This window comes from Monodon monoceros, unplaced genomic scaffold (assembly GCF_005190385.1).
Source record: "Monodon monoceros isolate NGI ecotype Baffin Bay Population unplaced genomic scaffold, NGI_Narwhal_1 Super_Scaffold_10, whole genome shotgun sequence".
NCBI classification, from domain to species: Eukaryota; Metazoa; Chordata; class Mammalia; order Artiodactyla; family Monodontidae; genus Monodon; species Monodon monoceros.
Genome location: NW_021703766.1, coordinates 50,008,230 through 50,013,792, shown reverse-complemented (window position 1 = coordinate 50,013,792; position 5,563 = coordinate 50,008,230). Strand labels below are relative to the sequence as shown.

Sequence of the window (5,563 nt, the reverse complement as noted above, 5' to 3'; positions counted from 1 at the left end):
AGTCAATAGCCCCCCACACTGGTAGTAGTAATGATGGGTAACGTGTATTAAGGACCCACGGAGGCCCCAGTGCTTTATTTTATTTATTTATTTATTTTTGCAGTACGCGGGCCTCTCACTGTTGTGACCTCTCCCGTTGCGGAGCACAGGCTCCGGACGCGCAGGCTCAGCGGCCATGGCTCACGGACCCAGCCGCTCCGCGGCATGTGGGATCCCCCCGGACCGGGGCACGAACCCGTGTCCCCTGCATCGGCAGGCGGACTCTCAACCACTGCGCCACCAGGGAAGCCCGATTTTTACTGACCTTCTTACTCTGCACAATCCTATGAGGTAGGGACCTGTGCTGTCCCAACTCACAGGTGAGGAAATTGAGGCACAGAGACGTGACAACTTGCCCAATGTCACACAGCCAGAAGGTGGCCGAGCTGGGGATTCTAGGTCAGGCCCTCAAGTCCCCAGAGCTCCGGCTCTTGGGTGAGTTTTTGTGTAGGCTTTGGGGGGGGGGGGTTGAGCCACAGTTATGGAGACCCTGACGGATTTCTTTTAGCCAATGGTTCTCAACCTGGGTTGATTTTGCCTCCCCCAGGGCACATCTGGCAGTGTTTGGAGACATTTTGGATTGTCACAGAGGGAGGGGGTGCTACTGGCATCTAGTGGGTAGAGGTCAGGGTGACTAATGAACATCCTACAAAGCACAGGACAACAAGGAATCATCCGGCCTCAAATGTCAGTAGAGAAGGGATTAAGAAACTGCTCTAGGGGCTTCCCTGGCGGTCCTGTGGTTAGGACTTCGCGCTTCCTCTGCAGGGGGCCCGGGTTCAATCCCTGGTCAGGGAACTAAGATCCTGCATGCCAGCAGCCCCAAACAACAACAACAAAACAACAACAAAAACAGAAACAACCAAAAAAAAACAACCTCCAACCTCAGCCAAGCCATCCCTCCATCCCTGACCCCTCTCATTTTCTCTCCATCTGGTCTCTCCCTCTCTCTTTCTGACTCCCTCCATTCCCCTCATCTGACTCCTTCTCTGTTTGTACTTCTATTCGCCTCTGTTTCTAATCCTCTATCAGACGTATTGCTGCCCCCTCAGATCTTCAGAGCCTCTCGGTCCCTCTCCAGGGGAACAGGGACCAGAGGCAGGGTTGGAGGCCCAGAATGCTCCTCCAGGAACTTAGAGGAGGGAGTCCCTTGGTCCCTCAGGAGACCTGCTGGTGTAGGTGTGGAGGGGAATTTAGTCTGGAAGACAGAGGCTGGGGCTTCTCCTTCCTTGGGCCCCTAGGGTAGGGGGTCTCAAAAAGGCAGCCCTTCAGCCAGTCCCAATATAGTTTTTAATTTTGACTTTGTATGTCTCTAGGAGAAACACACTTTCTCTCCTTAGCCACAGTCCCCACCATGCCCTGTTGTCTTACACTGGACTCACTTCTCTCATTTATTTCATATTGGCTCTTGAGTTTGAGATCCCTGGTCTGGGGGTGAGAGGATGCCAGAATTTGGAACAGGATCTGGACTACATAGTGGGGAGGATCTTGACTGGTGCCAATGCTTATGGCCTGGTAGATTCTTGGCCCTCTCCTCTCCCACTCCTACCCACCGAGCCAGATTCCTTCACACTCATTTTCTTCTCAGAAGAACATTCCAGCATATCTGGCCTCCTGGTGTCCAGTCCTAGACTAGGCAGCTTTAGGGCACTGATCAGTGAGTAAGGGGAGTAAGGGGTACAGGCTGGTCTGCGAGCCTCTCTCCCAACATGATCACTGCCAGGCACAGAGCAAACACTGACAATAATTAGTTATACTAGTGATAGTAGCCAACATTTATTAGGCACTTATACGTGTAAGACACTGTATTCAGTGACTTCCATGAATGATCTCATTTAATAAATGTCTAAAGCAGCATCCCTCAAGCACCGTTAACTTCAACCTACAGCCAGCAATACATCCATTTTCTTTGTGGCTTGGTATGTATCCATCCACTATACATAAAATTTTCAGGAAACAATATTTCCTCTGACTTCATAATTTTTTTAAATTATATTCTGTTTTTTTTTTTTAAGTCTGGTCAAGAGCTGCTAAAGTTGCAGGTAAAAGGGACTGACTATAAAGAGGCACAAGGGAAGTTTTGGGGGGGTGATAGAAATGGTCCAAATCTCAATTGTGGTGGTGTACAGTAGCGTACATTTGTCCCAACTCACAAAACTATACACCTAAAAAGAATGAATTTTATGGCATGTAAATATATCTCAATAAACTTCAATAAAACAGAATAAGATCCACACAAGTGATTTCACAGCCCATGGTTTGCTCGTGTGGGTCATGACCCACAGTTTGAAAAACACCGGACGGGGAATTCCCCAGTGGTCCAGTGGTTAGGGCTCTGCACTTTCACTGCCGAGGACTCAGGTTCAATCCCTTAGTTAGGGAACTAAGATCCTACAAGCTGGGCAGCGCAGCCAAAAAAATTAAAATAAATATTTTAAAAGATTAAAAAAAAACACTGGAGGAAAGGAAGGAAGGGGAAATGAATGAATGAGGGAAGGAAAGGGAAGGAGAGAAGGAGGCTGAATTAGTCCTCAATATTTAAAGTAGGGACATTACCCTTGAGATCTGCGTTTTCTGCTCTTGAGAAGTCGAAAGTTCTGGCCCTGGAGGGAACCAAATTTGAGAACCTGGATATGCCCACCTTTGCTGGGGTCTGGCACCCCTTCTCGGCTAGCCCAGAGCTGGGCACTCAGAGGCCACTTGCCCTGTGATGACACAGTTTTGTTTGCGGTGTGACATAGAGGAAATGGAAGGTGCAGGGGAGACAGAACCCCAGAGTCTTTGTGGGGGGGGGGGCAGGACACCACCTAGTGACTACATCAGAGTGGGGGAAGGAGTGACAATGGGAAACTGAGAAAGGAAAGGGAACTGAAAGGCAGAAAACCCGGGTGAGAGTCACTGCAGGGACTGCCCGGGCATGTCCCGTGCCAGGTGCCCGGGGCTTTCTCATAGCCCTGGTTCCCCCACCAGACTCGTGGCGAGTGTGGTCAGATGTGCACGCTTCTGGAGTGTCCCATCAGTGGGCCAGTTAGCAGGAACCTGTCACAGGTGTGACTTTGTGACTGTCTGTTGATGGGGGGAGTTTATGTCTGACTTGATCTGTGTCTGTGACGGTCAATTTCTTACCATTTTAATGTGTCAGCTGTGAGCTGGGGTGGGTGTGTTTGTGTGTGTCTCTGTAGGAGTTTCATCGAGATCAAGCTGTGTGTCCAGGTGTCCCTGTGACAGGTGTTGTGTGTGTATGTGTGTGTGTTCAGCTGAGCCTATCAGGAAGTTTCTATTTCCTGAGAAGCTCTCAGACTGTGTGTGTGTTGTGGGTACCTGCTCAGTGGGCATGCTTGTGAACCTGATAGGTTTGTGGGTCTAGGTGTGCTCAGCATTGTGGGTGTTTGTGCAACTGTGTGTGTCCCTGACATTGTAGTATGTGCGTCCCAGTGACCCTGTTAGCAAGTCAGATTATGTATTTGTGTCTGGATGTGTGAGTGCTCCGTCAGTGTGTGCGTTTGTGCGTCCACGCCTCTGTCCAGGGTGTGCATTTGTGTGTCTGCAAGTCGGCTTGTCCCCGAGGCCCTGTCAGCACGTGACTTTGTGTACCCTGGAGCGCCAGACGGTCAGTCTGCGTACACGTCTCTGGGTGTGTGTGTCTGTGGGTCCGGCTGTCCCGCTGTCTGAGCGGCCGATCAGCGCGCCTCCGCGCCCCGGGCCAGGCCCTGCCCCGCCCCCGGCTGCAGGGAAACCCCCCGTGCCGAGGTTGGGGGCGCGGCGCGCGCCAGCAAGTCCCGACTTGTCCGCGGCTGGCGGGCGGGGCAGTGGCGTCACGCGGGGGCGGGGCGTGGGACCCGCCAGGCGGGGGCGGGGCGGGGCGGGGCTGCCGCCGAGCGGGCCCGGGATCTGCCGGGCGGCCTGAGACGCGGCGCGAGCCACATGCGAGCGGGTGCCTGGTGGCGGCGGCGGCGGCAGCGAAACCAGCAGCGGCGGCGGCCAGGACGCGGACGCGCCTGCGGCCCGAGGAGAAGCCGAGGCAGCAACAGCAACGGCAACAGCGGCAGCCACTGCAGTTAGAGCAGCAGCAGCAGCAGCAGCAGCAGCCACAGCAGCAGCCGCAGCGAGCGGCGCTCGGCGGGCGCGCCCTCCTGAAGGAAGCCGCCCGCCCCCCATCACCGTCCCCTCCGGCGTGTTCATGCCCCCGGGGTGAGTGTGCGCGCCCCAAGTCCCAGCCAGCGGCGATTGGCCAGGCCGGGTGGGCTCCCTGGAGGAGGTGGCGGGAGTGCACTCGGAGAGCAGTGGGGGGGGCGCTGAGTCCCTACACCGTGCCTCCCTCTCTCCCTGCCCTCCCCACCCCCCATGAGGCTGGTGTCGCTGGGCGGGAGGCACTGAGGGTCCGAGAGCGCAGGTGCCTCAGCGGTCTGACGGGTTTGTTTACAAACAATGGGGTGCGGGCTCGGCAGCGCCCCCTGGCGGCAAGTGCGGCTCCGGGGAAGTGAGTCGACCCCGACTGCCCCGGCCCCTGCAGTCCGGGAGGGGCGGGGTGTGGGGGGGGAACGGCGTGGAGGGGCGGCCACACCCCGGGCGCGCGCGCCCGCCGGGGGCGGCGACAGGGGGCGGCTCGCGGGCCGTGAAGTCTGCGGCTCCTGCGGGCGGGGGCTGCGCCCCAGCAACAGCCTGTTATTGGCCCCGCGCTCGCCTGGCGGGCGGGGCGGGCGCACGTGGCGGCGGCGGGGTTGGGGGGGGCTGTGACAGCGCAGGGGGGCGTCTGGGCCCGCCGTGGGAGCGCGCGTGTGCGGGGTTGTGGATCTGCAGGTGTCTCGCCTGGGTGTGTGCGTGTGTCTGGCTCCGAGTTTGTGCTGGGGTCTGCAGGGAGTGCTTGTGTCAGTCCCGGGGAATGGTGGGGCTGTGGCCCGTCGTGGTGTGCGCGCCGTCCCCATGCGTGTTTGTGTGGGGTTCTGTCTGTGTACGCCGCGCCTGAAGGCGGGTGCTCTGTTTATGTGTGGTGTACCTGTGTTGTGTCCTCTGTGAGAGTTGTCTGTGTGTGCTGTTTGGGGGTGATTCTATGGGTCTGTATTGCCTGCCTGTGTTACAGTGTGTGGTTGTAGTGTGTTGGTGTGTTGCTTGAGTGAGCTGTTTGTGTGTTTACATGTGTGTCTTGCCCGATGTGCTGTGTTTGTGTGTGCTTGTGTGTCTTGCCTGTGTGTACTGTCTGTGACTGTCTGTGACTATCTCCAGGGCATGTGGCTCAGCTAAGCGTTTGTGATGGTGTGCCTGCCCAGTGCCGATGTCTGTTTTCTCTCCAGGTGTCTGTGTGAGTTCTGCGTGGTGTGTGTGTCTGTGTGTGTGTGTGCTGGGGGTTGTCTGGTCTGTGTTTGCCTTGTGTGTGTGGCATCGGCGTCTGGGAATTGAGGAGCTGGGCTCTGTGGGGTCTGAGCAGAGCAGTCAGTGGATGTTGCTGGCAGCCTCTTGTATGAGGCTGTGTCTGAGCCCGTGTGTGTGTGTGTGTGTGTGTGTGTGTGTGTGTGTGTGTGTGTGT

The 5,563-nt window shown here is 56.4% G+C and overlaps 1 protein-coding gene across 1 annotated transcript in view; it reads left to right on the top strand.

Annotated features, from left to right (window-relative positions):
• The first annotated feature begins 3,949 nt into the window (after positions 1-3,949).
• BBC3 (BCL2 binding component 3) overlaps positions 3,950-5,563 on the top strand; it is an 8,338-nt gene continuing 6,724 nt past the window's right edge. Inside the window, exon 1 of the mRNA XM_029205952.1 lies at positions 3,950-4,230. The gene's annotated coding sequence lies outside the window, so the exon portion shown is untranslated. The remainder of the gene's footprint in view (positions 4,231-5,563) is intronic.